At 35.2% G+C, this 14,838-nt stretch overlaps 1 protein-coding gene across 8 annotated transcripts in view; it reads right to left on the bottom strand.

The window, feature by feature from the left end:
* LOC113231666 (poly(rC)-binding protein 3) overlaps positions 1 to 14,838 on the bottom strand; it is a 321,596-nt gene that overhangs the window by 108,368 nt on the left and 198,390 nt on the right. For all 8 annotated transcript variants that reach the window (XR_003310575.1, XM_026466111.1, XM_026466113.1 and 5 more), the window contains exon 3: positions 8,098 to 8,125. The gene's annotated coding sequence lies outside the window, so the exon portion shown is untranslated. The remainder of the gene's footprint in view (positions 1 to 8,097; positions 8,126 to 14,838) is intronic.

Here is a 14,838-nt window from a genome sequence, read left to right as displayed (position 1 = left end):
GCAATTCTCAAAGAGTCATTATCCAGCAGTGTGCCTAAATGGGGTGAAGGCAATGCCTGCAACCACGCTCCTGATTCAGGCTTAATTGCAGCCTTTAGACGTGCCACGTTATCACCCGATGCCTCACCTAATAGCGATGTAGTGATCTCCCTACACAAAACATCATCCCATCCTCTCTGGACGACGACATTATCCGGCCGCTCATCACCCGGACAAACAGTGGACCACCTGGTAAGGGCCTCGGCAAGAAAAGGTATCCGGGTATCGTCACCGTTGAAGGGTAATATACGAGTGACTAGCCCCAAAGACCTATGACCCGAAGCCAAGAAAGCCACCAAACCGATCTCTCGACACCGACGTACCCCCAGTCCGCCATGACGAATTGGAAGAGCAGCTTGACACCACTGTGATTCAGTTAGATGAACATTTAATATAGACTCAAGTGATGACTTCAATGTGTCGTCCAGCCTTGCCACATCGTCCTCGAACAACCAACTAGGAGAAGTTCTCAGAATATACAGCACGCGTGGCATCGCAAAACAGCTCCGCAATAAAACAAGCGAGACGTGTGCCGACAAGTTGTCCAAATGTTCCTGAGCTCCAACCAATGCCAACCTTTTATCCTCAAGAGCCGCACTAACCCCTTCGGGAAAGATGGGAGCGCCCAGTAAAGACAAAGATGATTTATGAAGTCGTCGCACACCTGGCACCAATAATTCCATGTCCGACAAAAAGCCCGATTCCACAGGACCACAACAATAAAGCTCACATTTGCTTGGGTTTATCTCCAAACCTATCGCCCTCAAAACGGGCACAAGGTTTTTTAAATCAATTAGCACCACTTGCGGGTTCCCCCCAATCGTTCCATCATCCAAATACCATACGTTTAGGGGTGAATCCAAAGAAGAAATAACTTTCTGTATGGCTAGACAAAATATTAAAGGCCCCAAAGGATCGCCCTGCTGAGCCCCGACTTGCGAGCTTACACACTCATTGTCAAAGAATAACTTGCTGGCTGTGGAGTAACACTGATGAAGAAACGGATAAATGGATGGTACCTGCTCCAGAACCTCCCCAAGAATAGTGTCCCTCTCGACACCATTAAAGGCATTCCTGATGTCTATTTTGAGTATTATGGCGTGCTTATCCTCATTTGCAAGAGCAAAAGCTCGAGTAGCGTGTATAGCCGCCTCACAATCTTGGGCAGTACCGAAGCCTATCTGAGTTGGTTGGAGATAGCTTGCCATTGAATCCTTAACCATTCGGCAGCACAGTTTGGTAGTTAGACGACGTATTGTGCAGCCTATAGCTATCGGCCTAATGCCTCCATCCTTCTTTGAAAGAGCACAAAGAGAAGCTCCGTACAAGTAAGGGCATATTACGGGGTTAAGTGATCCCTTTAACAAGAAATTACATAAATTCGTTATGGAATCCAGCAGTCGAGAACCATTGCTACCGGCCGAGGAAGATGTCAACTCCTTGAGATGCCGCGGGCGCAAGCCATCCAAACCAGATGCGGACCCGTTATAAAATGAACTAATAGCATCCCTCACTTCGACAGGCGTCATCGATACAGGGTGACTCGCAATCACTGGTCCCGGAGGAAACACTAGCGGCCTAGAAGGAATCGGATGCTTGTCCCGCAAAGATCCAAGAGTCCCCTCGTTCGAAGGCGCTAATGACGAGTCCGACAAAAGTAGGCGGACTGCACCCCTCAAATCGCCATCGTGAACCTTGTTTTCTATGCTCTTGTATAAAGACCTCGGTTTACGAGTGGTGCTTTCGGGAAAGTATAATGCTGTACTGACCACATTATCCTTCACCTTAGAAGTCAGTGACTTCTTAGCACTGCTTTCAGGAACCCTAAGAGCAGAACAAACGTTTTATTAACTCTGTTTTGCACACAGAACATTATGGTATCGTTGTGTCATTGTTTCGTGCAAATTCTCTAAAATCCTAGAAAGTTGCCTTACTGTGCTGTTTTGGGGTTCAAAAATGATAGCCGCACCAAATATACATATTAACCGTGGTGGTATTTCATATCATCGGATAGTCTAATTTTAATAATTTTTAATGTTCTGTTTATTGAAATATAATATAAATAATCTTGTATAAGAGGTATATACTCCTGCAATGTGACCGCTTCTTTTTTGAGCACTAAATTAATAACTTCAATTTGTCGCCGTTCAGCAATTGCCCGCTAGATGGCAGCACATTAATTGAAATTTCGATATAAAGTCAAAACGTCATAACTTGCAATAATAGGTATTGATGGTATTGAACTATCTACGATATGCCAACATAATGTTTATATAATTTAAATTATATTACGAACTAAGAATTTGTTTTTTTTTAATTTGAAACTACGACCGATCAATATCAAGATTTTGTAGTGTTTCAAATTAAGAATGTGTGACTTTTGGCGACATCGGTTCGATAGTAATCGAGGCTTATGGCACTTCCATTGTTTTTTACTTATTGTTTTGTACGATATATAGCATAGCACAATCAGTGATGATATTGGTACAATATCTACATAAGGTTTTATAAATCGATTTACTCTTTTTGCTATGCTTCTTATTGTAGGTAAGTACTTTTGTACTTATTTTTTCTTTTATTAGGTGTTAACTGTTACCATAATTTAGATATTTGAAAATGAAAATGTGGATAACTGTAATTGGCGCTGACTAGCTTTACTAAAAAAAAAATAAGTAAATCGTTATTAATAACTGTTGTCGTTCCGAATAAAATAAAAATAAATTAAGCTATACATTTAGGAAATGAAAACATTTTTCCGGATTTAAATTGCGAATATAAACGCGATTTAAATCCGGAAAAATGGTTTCATTTCCTATGTGTAACAAATTATCTATACATATAAATTAATGTGTTTTGACGCGTATAACGTTTTCTCCGCGATAAAACTATCGTAAGTATTGATTGTAATGAATTGTATGATGTTTTGATTAATTAATTTTTTTGTAAAGATAGTCCACTAGTTTGTCTAAAGACTGCCCAAAAGGGACATCTGATTTAGGTGTTTTGAAAATTTCTTCAATCGAGGATCCAAACCTGCTTCTATACTATACCAGGGTGACTCGTGAGTAGTGCATATGCCCGGCAAAGTTGCTGAGGTATTGAAGTCATTTTAAAATATTACATGGACTAGTTGTTTCAATAAATGTGCCTACAGACAGAAAGGCGATTCTATTGCAGACACACTGCCAAAAGCCGTATTTTTTTATCTCAGTTGGCATTACAACGTGTCCCACAAATAAATTGGTATAGAACCTTCTCAAAACTTTTCAAAGATTTGTGTTCTTTTAGCATTTTTGCTAGCAGTAGCTACTTGTAAAAGAGTTCGTCCAGGGAAGTGCTGTCACCTTATCTATATCTGCCGCCAAGTAGTAACGTATACATTACTGCGTGCCGGTTTTGAAGGGTAAGGGTGCTGGTGAAATTAAAGGCACGTAGCACTTGTTAACTTATGTCTCAAGGTAACGGGCGCAGTGGTAGCGCCCCTCAGACCATTGCAAATTAAAGCCCTCAGCCGCACTGCAACTGGATAGGTCAAACTCAAAGGATTTATTCATCAAGACAACACAGTATACTTATAGATGAGTCAAATTACAGAAAATGCAGACTTAAATTATACAGGTATATATAATAGTACAGTCTTAACATCATGAATTTTTAAGAAAAGGAATATTAATTTAGATTTGAATCCATAAATTCGTTAATTTTATGATCTTTATTTTAAATAAAATTTATAGGCGTGTCGCTTACAACCAGACGCGCGATTTGTTCGTCCTGTCACTTGGTAATATAAAACAAATGTATCAGGTCCGGTATGCGACGATAATATAGAACAACATTACTATCATGGATAGAACACTATTCATGGTAGTACAATAAACATATTGGAATTAAATGTTTACTGTGAGAGCTCTGTACTTGGGACTTGAACAATACATATTTGCTTGCGGGCAGTAAGTCGTTTCACGCCATAGTTATATCGATGTAAAGTGAGTTTTAGTGCCGCCATGTGCATCCTTGCGGCCAACTTGCTCCATAACAAACTTCGCACTCTGCTTTATGTACACACTGTCCTTAGAGTCGTGCTCTGGCAATATGCTTGATATTTGTGATAAAATAAGTTAGCTCTTTTTAGTGTAATGCTAGTGTTTTAGAGCAGGGAGCGACCTAACACATTTCGGAACTCACTACTAACTCTACTTAATGGCTCCGTAACTGTGTTAAATTTGTAGAGAAAATATCCTGTTTCAAAACAGAGTTCTCATGCTTGGAATTTTTTTAGATTGTATACACATTGAATTCACGGGTGAAGACACTAGTTCGTATTTATTATAAACCACAACTTTCAAATTCGCAACAAGTGGTTTCGGAGGGTATTAGAAGGAATAGTTTATAAATGTAACTTCTGCGAAAATGATTGCATTTTTCATAAAAACAAATTTTTTTTACGACCTCTGTGGCCTAACGTCCGTTAAAAAGTTGTTCATGAAATATGAATAATAAGCACTATTTTTTTATTATGATTATATCATATTTCTGGCACTTGTCATAGTACCTTGTCCGAAATATGAATCTTTCGTAGTAGTACTAGATTGTTTATGTTTAATATCCACGTTCCTTCCAAAGGCTTTTATCTACAAGGGAACGCGAACTACGTCTTTCATAGAGTTTGGTGCAGCTTATTCGTTGGAATGTTAGGCTGGCGGATCGCCCGGAATCCAGTGCACATTTAGCTTCGGCTGAGCAGTTATGTCCAAGAACAACACAGCATTGTCTTCTAACAAATATTGCAATAACAAGCAACTTAGGATAAGGTACTTAGGATATGCGTTGTTATCTATGCAATAAAGTATTCAATATCTTCGAATAACGTTTTACTGAAAAGAAAACAGGGAGTATCTAGTTCCGTTTTGAAGATGATACTGCTAAATTGGATAGATCGTTTACTTTTGTATTTTATCATTATTTATTTATTCATACAAGCGAACAATACAGTCTAGTCATTATTTAGTACTGAATTCTTGAAGGTCAAATGTCAATGTACAGAATTTAAATTTATATGATTATTCGTACAGTAGTCCACAGATATGCGTACAAAATTATTACAAGTTAATAAAATTAATTTTTAATACATTGTAATTAATTATTAATACAAAGATCGAACATTCAGAAAAAATGTATTAATTATTATAGCAAACTAGTGGAGTAATTGAATATCAATTCAATAAAAAAATTAAATACACTGTAATTAAGTGTTTATTGAATGTCAGGATGTTTCACCATCATGATATGCAATTTTTTTTCTGAAATTACTCCACTAGTTTGTTATAATTATTAAAAAAAGGTCCACTCTTAGAAAAAATTCACTTCGATCCGGTTGGTTTCGCACCAAAATGTCTCCTAGCAAACCGTGCCATACGCTATGCTTACTAAGCCACGAAACGAAACAACGGACCAACGGACTTCACGAATTTTTCCATTTATTTGTTGCAGATTTTAATAAATTTTCAAACTATAATAGGACTAAACTTGGATAGAAGAGGTGTGAACTATATCAGCCGTATCATTTAACACTTCAGAGAGAATAGAATTCAGAGTAGTATAAAAAAATGACAACTTGTATTGTCAGAAGTGTGATGAAATACATAAAAAAAATATTGGCAAACATACTTACATTGATTACGTATGATCAGTGCCGGCTTTACTTATGGTCTTAGGGAGCGCTGAGCCACTGCCACGCTTCCAAATAGTCTGTGTCGCTTGCCACACAAGCGAAGTAAACGAAGTAAACGGGTTATTGCTTTCCAACAACATTTAAGCACCATTTGAATCCGAATTTCCGATCACTGGGGAAAGTATAAATTGTAAGTATTCTATTTCGATCGCGTGCCTACTAGAGGGTCCCAAAATATTGATTGCACCCGGGCGCGCGATGATTAAAGCAATAAGGCTACAATATGATCTTGTATAATAAAACCTAAAGATACCAGTGGTATCTTTAGGTTTTATCATACAAGATCACATCCTAAACAACATTTTGATATTTTTTAAATTTTTTAATTTTTTTTATAATGTGTGTGACGGGACGAAAAAATCGTGCGCCTGATGATAAGCTACACGCCTGTCCATAACAGTTACACTGTCACACAGAGCTTTAAATTGCATAGATCTGAGGGGCACTGCCACTGCGCCCGTCACCCTGAGACATAAGTTGACAAGTCCAATGTGTCTGTAATTTTACCTGTACCCTTCAAAACCGGAACGCTGTAACTAACATTAGTGCTTGGCGGCAGAAATAGGTAAGGTGGCAGTACTTTCCTGGGCGAACTTTTTCACAAGAAGCTCTACTGCTGCTAGACAGACTTTTTATGTACTTTTGCGCTCATTAGAGCAGGTTAAATCATTATCACGAATTACAGGTGTTTTACCATGGTATGATTTATGTTTATTTTCCCGATTTTTCGGAACGGTTACACGCTCCATGATCCCTGGTTGACTAACCAGCAGCAGATAACAGCTTTGAACACATATGTCTGTTCATCGAACTTTCATCAGCCACCTTAAAAACATGACAGCTTCGACAACCCTTGACAATAGAGAGTGTAAAAGTTCCGAAATATCGAGAATATAAAAGGAAATCATACCATGGTATGAAATTTGCAATTAGTAAGAATAATTTAGATTAATATTTTTATTTTATTTTACTTGGACGGAATATCACAGATTGACCTCCTGAATTATCCATGCCTCTGATATAGCTACTTCAGGAGATAGAATATATCTATAGACAGATAGGATTAGGATTAGGAGGATTAGGATTAGGATTCATCTCCTAGTTTGCCAATTTTTTCAAATTTAAATGGGACCAATGCTGAGGTACCCTCTTTCCAACAAAAAAGAATCAACAAAATCGGTTCACAAATATGTATGTATGTTACGCGATAACTCCGGGGAGGGAGATATCGCGTAACATACATACAAAAAAAAAAACAGTCGGACTGAGAATATCTCCCTTTTTTTGAAGTCGGTTAGAAATCAATTTATGTCAAAAAGAATATTTTTTTTCATGAAAATTGTGACAGATGGAATAATATGAGTAACAAAAATAAATGGGCTATTCTTGACAGTCCTTTTCACAAAGACACAAATTCATATCAGGGGCAGTGTACAGTATAAGCTTCCATAATAATAAGATACATAAAGGTATTAAAAATTTGCCATTGTCGAGATTTATAACTGTTGCGGAACAATAATTCATGGTCTTTTTAAATAGTTATCTATTGTAAATAGTAACTATCAGCAAATATCTTATGCAGAAAGTATCTAATTCTTTATACTCCGGGTAAACACTCTTAAGAATGAATAGTAACGTCTAATCAATTCTTTGTTCTCAATTAATTTTCAGTAGCAGTAAATAGTTATATATATAATAAAATCATTATCGGCATTATGATTTTATTATTACTAACGTAGTTTTTACTGTTTTTGGGCTTTTACTGTCGAAAATAAAGATTTGTAATAATATAAACCAGCGTTTATGTCCGGTATAATTAATAATAGCAAACAGGATGAAGCCAGTCCTGGCAAAAAAAAAAGAGAAATTAATATTCTTTATCAAAAGAGTACAACAAAGGGTTGTGGGTATACTTTGGTACCTCTATAAAGATGTCTACGACCCTAAATAACTTTAGCCATAAGCACAATTAAAATTTCGCCTTTCCATATCTTTTGTATTTCGCATCGACGATATATTTGTTTGGAAAGCCAAACAAAATAATATCAGGAAAGAATCTAGTCACAGTTCCCTCAAGGACACTTTTTTATTATAAGTGTTGCGCCGAGTAAAAGTAAAAAAAAATGCTAGTAGCTCTATTCACTAACTTTTGTATGAGCTAGAGTTGTTAGCTTTCTCCATTCTAAAGACATTGAAACAATTCAAAAAGTTTCAGTGAGAATTAATAATTCATATCACTGATGCTTTCCTTCACTGTACTTCATGTTCAGTCGTTGTTTGATGACCATAATAACTATAAGTATGAAATAAATATTAATTGTACTCACCGTCAAGCGCCTTTGAGTTGTACAGGATCTGAAAAGCAAAAAAAAATATTTTAAATAATATAGAGCTCATAGGTTTTGCAGAAAGAAAATGAAACTAATGTTTCGTATCTAAATCGAAATCTAATCTAGTTTCCATTATTCTAGTAATTATTCTAGTACATTTTTTTGTAGATCATTTTACTAGTAGTAGAGCTTGAGAGAGCCTTGAGAGAGTTTGTCCAGGGAAGTGCTGCCACCTTATCTATTTCTGCCGCCAAGCTGTAGTGTTAGCATTACTGTGTTCCGGTTTTGGAAGGGGAAGGTGCTGGTGAAATTACAGGCACATGGGACTTGTCAACTTATGTCTTTGGGTGGCCGGCGCAGTGGCAGTGCTCCTCAGATCTTTGCGGATTGAAAGCTCTGAGTGGCACTGCTACTGTTACGGACAGGCGTGTAGCTTACCATCAGGCGCACGACTTGTTCGCCCCGTCACTTGATATTATATAAAAAAAATCAATTAATAATAAATTTAAAAATAAAAAATAAATATGAATTAGTAAAAATTCTAATTGTGAAATTAAAATATTTTGTTAAACGTAAGTAGCGTAAATTGGAATGTTTTTTGGAAAATTTAAAATAAAGTATCAAATCAGTAACTTTTGTAACTATATTGCAAAATAGGGCATTAATATGAGACATAATTAGTTGATGACTTTATCATCTCAGGCAGCCATAACCATGGAACTTGCAAAGGGTAAGAAACTTTGGCTTGCGTGAAAATATACACCATTTAGATCCGTGAAAATAGTTTCTATTAGATAACGTGAAAATAGAGTACATGTCATACATTATGTAAATATAAATGGTATTACACTTTTTTATGCGCCTATAAGCAAAATTGAAAACTAAATATTTACTAATAAGAGAGAATGTATAATACATTTTGCATGTGCCGAACAATCGACAAAGGTTACGTCCTCCGATTCCTGGTCATAATATCAACGACTTCTGAATTAAAACAATAGGTATGTTTTTATAAATAGGATAAATCAAACCTTATACGTATTCTGTGTTATAACAGATAAGAGCCAATCTAGTTGTCTGTCAGTGAGGTGTCGATAAAGGGTCCTAAGTAAACCTCTTCTCCGACAAGTATGTTTGTAATTGTACCAATAAGATTGAGATTTCGTTCTAATCGAGTCTGTTTTGTTGTTTGAAAATGTAAGACCATTATTTTAATAGTTGATGTCAGATTATCTGAGGAAGACGTGGTAAAATTCAGTAAAGATGCATTGTTTATTTCAAATTCAATGCAACCATGTATTTCTCGGAACAAATAGATAACAGTAACGTAACAAAAAAAGCATATTGAATTCCTGTGATCCTTACAGTCCGCCTTACAGTATACAAATTTTTTAGTTAGTTAGTTTTTAATTTTTATTTAGACACTCACGCAATAATTTGTACTTACCATTGCAATCCTAAAAATCAACACAAGTAACAAAAAAAAAAATCAACAGTTGTACCTCTTATATTACAAATTATTATTAAATAAAATAAACTTTCAATTTTAAGGACAGTTTTCCATATTGTAGGGTCAAAAATTTTATTTTGCAATAATATCTAATTTCGGTAGGAAGTTCTTTTTTTAGGCCGGAACAGGAAAACCCTGCATCGCGGGTACCATGGACAAATACGTAGACAACCACATATTACACATAAACTCACGAGAGAAATAAATGTAGCCCATACAAATGTCTCCCGGCCCGGAAATCGAACCCAGGACCTCTCCCGTACCTACTATGAATTTACAGTGACAGTCATTGTCAGTAACTGCGTCAAATATTTTGTACACAAAATGTTACGCTTCTTATTGACGGCGAGGGGAGGTTATACAATTTGGTATACTGATTGGGTAATGTAATTACGTGCTCGCAAGCGACTGTAACTGTAACCTGTAACCTCATCGTAAAGGAGTAGAGGCATGACCGCAAGACATACCAATTAAAGATGATTTCCGATGAGTCATAGAGATACATGGTGTCCCTAACGATTGTGGTACTGTAGCGTCTTAGGGCAGCTAACAGCTTAGCAGATGCGTTTCATCCAAGCATAAAAACAAAGAAAATTAGAAAAATGTTAAAATAATTTTTTTAAGGTTTTTTTAATGTAAGGATAACCTTCGTTAGTTTTTTTCCTACCGATTTTTCTTCATCGTCGTCACTATTTATAATTAATATATTCATATGACTAATGCTCACAGAGTCAAAAGTCAAAACTGTTTATTATAAACGACATTTTTTCGCAGCGCTATGCATAATATGATAACTCTTAATGACGGGCATAGAATGTGCTCGTAATGACCGTTTATAGTAAAATTCCGGAACTGCTTTTTTCATAAAATTCACGGCTCATAATCGCCAAGTTATTAACATTATTTCGGTTAGGACACTCGAACGTACGATGGCGTCGGTCGCTCGGCTTATGCATTGTGGGGCTTTTCGACTTAATCTAAATTAGTAGAAAGTAATCTTACCTTTAGGATTAGAATCAAAAATAATAAAAAAAACCTCACTAAAGCTTGGTCGATTTAAATCATGTTATTTAGTTATATTTCATTGACTAGTTATTTAATTTTTCTTTAATCACTTCTAAACTTTATGAACATCAAGTTTCTGATCATTAAATTTGTGAAAAGCAAAATCTACGAATCGGAAATTAAGGTTATTGATTTGTTTTTTTCATGATATCAAGCTACGATGTGACGAACAAGTCGTGCGCCTGGTGGTAAACAACACGCCTATCCAAGACAGTTGCAAAGCCACGCAGAGCTTTAAATCTCAAAGAACTGAAGGGCACTGCCATTGAGACCGTCACCCTAAGACATAAGTTACCAAGTCCTGTGTGCCTGTAATTTTACCAGCACCCTTAGGTACTCTTGAAAACTGGAACACAGTAATGCTCACATTACTGTTTGACGGCAGAAATAGGTAAGGTGGCACTACTTCCCTGGAAGTAGTCTTTCATAAGGAGCTCTACTAGCGATTAGTAAATATTACGAAGCGTAGTTTTAAGTGTAATTTATGACGCGAAATGTATCAACAATATGTGAAAAACTTGTGATCTTATAACCTGAAATAAAACTATGTCAAGACAGCAATAGAGTCTCATTATCTAGCAAAGCGGAGCCATTAAAAGCTGCTTTCAGTACTCCTTTTTTACAACATCTTCACGCCTCGCTTACGCCAATTGCACAAACTTCCAATAACTTTAATGCTCCATTAAGTAACATGCTGGCTGGCATAGCTTTATTGTACTATTTAATGACACATTAAATTTAAATATCTTTTCTGTTGGACGACTTTTCTGTTGGAACTTCTTGCTAGTCCAAATGTCTGACGACGTACGATTTGTTGCTAATACATCTCTTCGTTTTGGTAGACTTTATTTTCTCCTCAGATTGTAAAACTCCGTTATATTAATAAATTAAGAAATGAATAAAAACAAAATGAAATTATAACGTTTCGTTTAGCCATTAATAATTTCTCATTATATCAATGTTACAAGGCAAAAAACCATTAATTATTTAACATTACATTACATAACATTTCTATTTAATTTTGTTTACAGAAAATTTCAATGAAGTAATTAATTATGAATTAAATTAAATTAAATTAAAAAAGAATTGAGTATTCGCTTAAAAAGTAGCACGTAACTCATACTGTCTTTACAATAATATTGGCTGAATCGACTCCTCTCGTAACTGATGTAGGAGAAAAACTGACACATCTAAGTATTTCATTGTTTTTCAATGCTACTAACCTAAATTAATTAGATACCCTTCTGTATTCTATTAACGATGAAATAAAAAGCCGTTGGCCTATCGTTTTTGTAAATCACTTAGTTTCGGCCTCCATTAGTCTGTTCTGTCTGAGACAAATGGTAGGAGCAGACTTCTTCTTTAGCGCGTCGTTTATTAGTATTAGCAAACTTTGCCACCAAGATCATTTGTACGAATGAACGAATAAAACTCCGTGGAATTGTGTTTTAATCGAGTCGAACTACTTTTTTACTGTTCGTTTGTTTTAATTTCAGCCGTTCGGAAGCTGTTTGCTTTGCTTAGTTATAAATTCTTCTATTTTAGTTACTTTTATTGAGTTTATTTTGAAATTTTATTAGGTCGTGCCAACTTTAGTGCCTAGGTTGATATTAGATTATATAGGTATGTATTGTGCGCAGAACGATAAATACAGTAAAAGTGCTTAGTGGGTGTGGCATGCGTGCCAACAGTACACGGAGCGTACTTGAGCTAAGTCCGCCATTTTCGCATTATACGTATTATATGTCTATTATCTCGGGTAATCATCGAAAATTTGGAAAAATGCCTTATTTTTCCACTTCGGAGTGTAAAAGCAATAATCGCACCTGTAATAGTTTCCATGGTGCTGTTTCATATCATCGTTAAATCTTATTTTCTTTTATTTTACTAAATTTTCAGTTTTCTGTTTATCGTAACAGATTTTTGTTATAAGAAACGAAAGTAAACCTTATACCGCTGTAATTTAGTCGACTGTCGAAGAATGTTAATATTCAAATTCATATCCTTTATTTGCAAATCACAATGTACATGACATGTAATTTCAGCTATTTCCTCTACTTAGTATCATATTGAATAAAATTTCGATTTCAACATCAAAATGTCGTAACTAGCAATAACAAGTATTGAATTTTCAACGAAATGTCAACTGGGTAAAGTTCAAATTACATTAACAGTCCAGAATTTGTTACATCTTTTTAAATTAGAAACTACGACCAATCATTATCAAAATTTCATAGTGTGTGTGTAACATTATGTAGTGTGTGCGTTTTGGCGGCTGCAGTTCTGATAGTAGTAGGGCCTTCCTATGTTTTTTTTCTCATCCATATTATGTAGCAAACATTTCTTGAAACTTATTAATGAAATAGCGTCCTTATTTATGTGACAGTGAAAGTGATTTCGGATGATGACAAAAATGACGTGACGTAATTATTAATGTAATATAAACTGAGCTTGGTAGAGATAATTAATAGCCTGCTGGATCACAATGTAATATCGAAATTAAAACATATTCGCAGGGCGATATTAATTTGATAGGTCCCGCGCTGGGCGACGAGATGGACGGTGAATTTAATTGAAGTTTTGATTAAGCACTATCTCGCATACCAAGGACAGGGTACGTAAAATAAACATGCCTATCGTAATAAACTTTTGTTAAATATAATATGAATACTATCCCGGTCACATAAATCGAGCCACTTTGCAAAAAGTTTTCCCCAGTTTTGCAAATTTAAATTTTCAACAAAGATTTATGGAAATTACGTTTAGTATACCAGTTTAAAAAGTTCCTTCGATCCGGTCGGATTCGAACCGACGTCTTCTAGCAAACCGTGCCAGACGCTATGCCAACTAAGCCACGGGACGAACCAGCGGATCTCACGAATTTCTCTATGTGCTTGTTGTTGGATCTTTGTATTTGGTTTTCAACGACTTTTCTCTTTTCTTTTCGGACATGTCTATTGAGTATGTGTTGGAGGTATGCGCAGTTGAATTGCCTAAACAAAATATCTTATTGCTTAGTATGTACTGGTACAAAAATGAGGAGGATGTGTTCTATCATCAGATTGAAACTATTATGAATTATGTCAATTGTAAATATTCTAAATTGGACGTAGTACTAGGAGGTGACTTTAATATAGATATCTTACAAAACAATCTGAAAGTAAAACAGTGTCTAAATCTCATGTTGGAATATAATCTTAGAAACTATATGAAAACACCTACACATGGTACACATACTGCGGCAAAATGTTTTGATTTTATATTTACAAACTTAAAATATAAAATTTTTATAGCGAGAGCACAGGATTTAGGTTTTTCTGATGACTTCGGAACTATTATACAAATAAAATTAGCGAAATAAAGTAATAAAATTACTTGGTACACGGAAAAAAGAATCTACAATAAATGAATGTCGATAGTTTTAAATCAAAATTAAGCCCAATTAGTTGGGACACTATAATAATTAATCATAAAAATATTAATGAAAATTATAAAGCATTTAATGATACGTTAAATAACATTCTTCAAAAATGTGTTCTAAAACGTAAAATTAAACTAAAAAATAACAAAGAAAAAAAACCACTGGTTAACAGTCAGTATAAAAGTTTCCTCCTGCAAGAATAAAAGACTATTAAAAATGCTCACTCAAATTTCGAACAGTCGAGTACTTACAAAATATTATAAGAAATATGAAAAAGAACTAAAAAAGTTGGTAAACACCGTAAAAAAACTGCATTTTATTAGAAAGTTAAATAAATCAAACAATAAGACAAAATCATTTATAAACGGAGTATTGTAAACGAGCGAACTGGTAAAAAACTAATAAAAGATAAATTAAACATAATATTGCAACCAAATGATAATGATATAATGATATGCAGATTAGTGATCCTAAAGAGGTAGTTGACATTTTCAGTTGCTGTTTTGCATCTGCGGGAGAATAAAGCAACAAAAACAGTGAAAAGCCTCGCGGCCGCCCCGTAATGTCGCCAAATGTAAATACAATGATTTTAACACCAGTGAACTACCGCAAAATCAACAAAACTATTAGAAATTTGAAAAATGAGAAAAGTCATGGCATAGTCGACCTGCCGCCTAGGTTAATTAGAGAATGTGCGGATGAATTGACTTTTCCATTCTGTGTATTAATTAACCAATCTTTT

This window comes from Hyposmocoma kahamanoa, unplaced genomic scaffold (genome assembly GCF_003589595.1).
Source record: "Hyposmocoma kahamanoa isolate Upper Pololo Valley unplaced genomic scaffold, ASM358959v1 66, whole genome shotgun sequence".
Classification (NCBI taxonomy): Eukaryota; Metazoa; Arthropoda; class Insecta; order Lepidoptera; family Cosmopterigidae; genus Hyposmocoma; species Hyposmocoma kahamanoa.
This window is presented reverse-complemented; position numbering and strand designations above follow the sequence as displayed.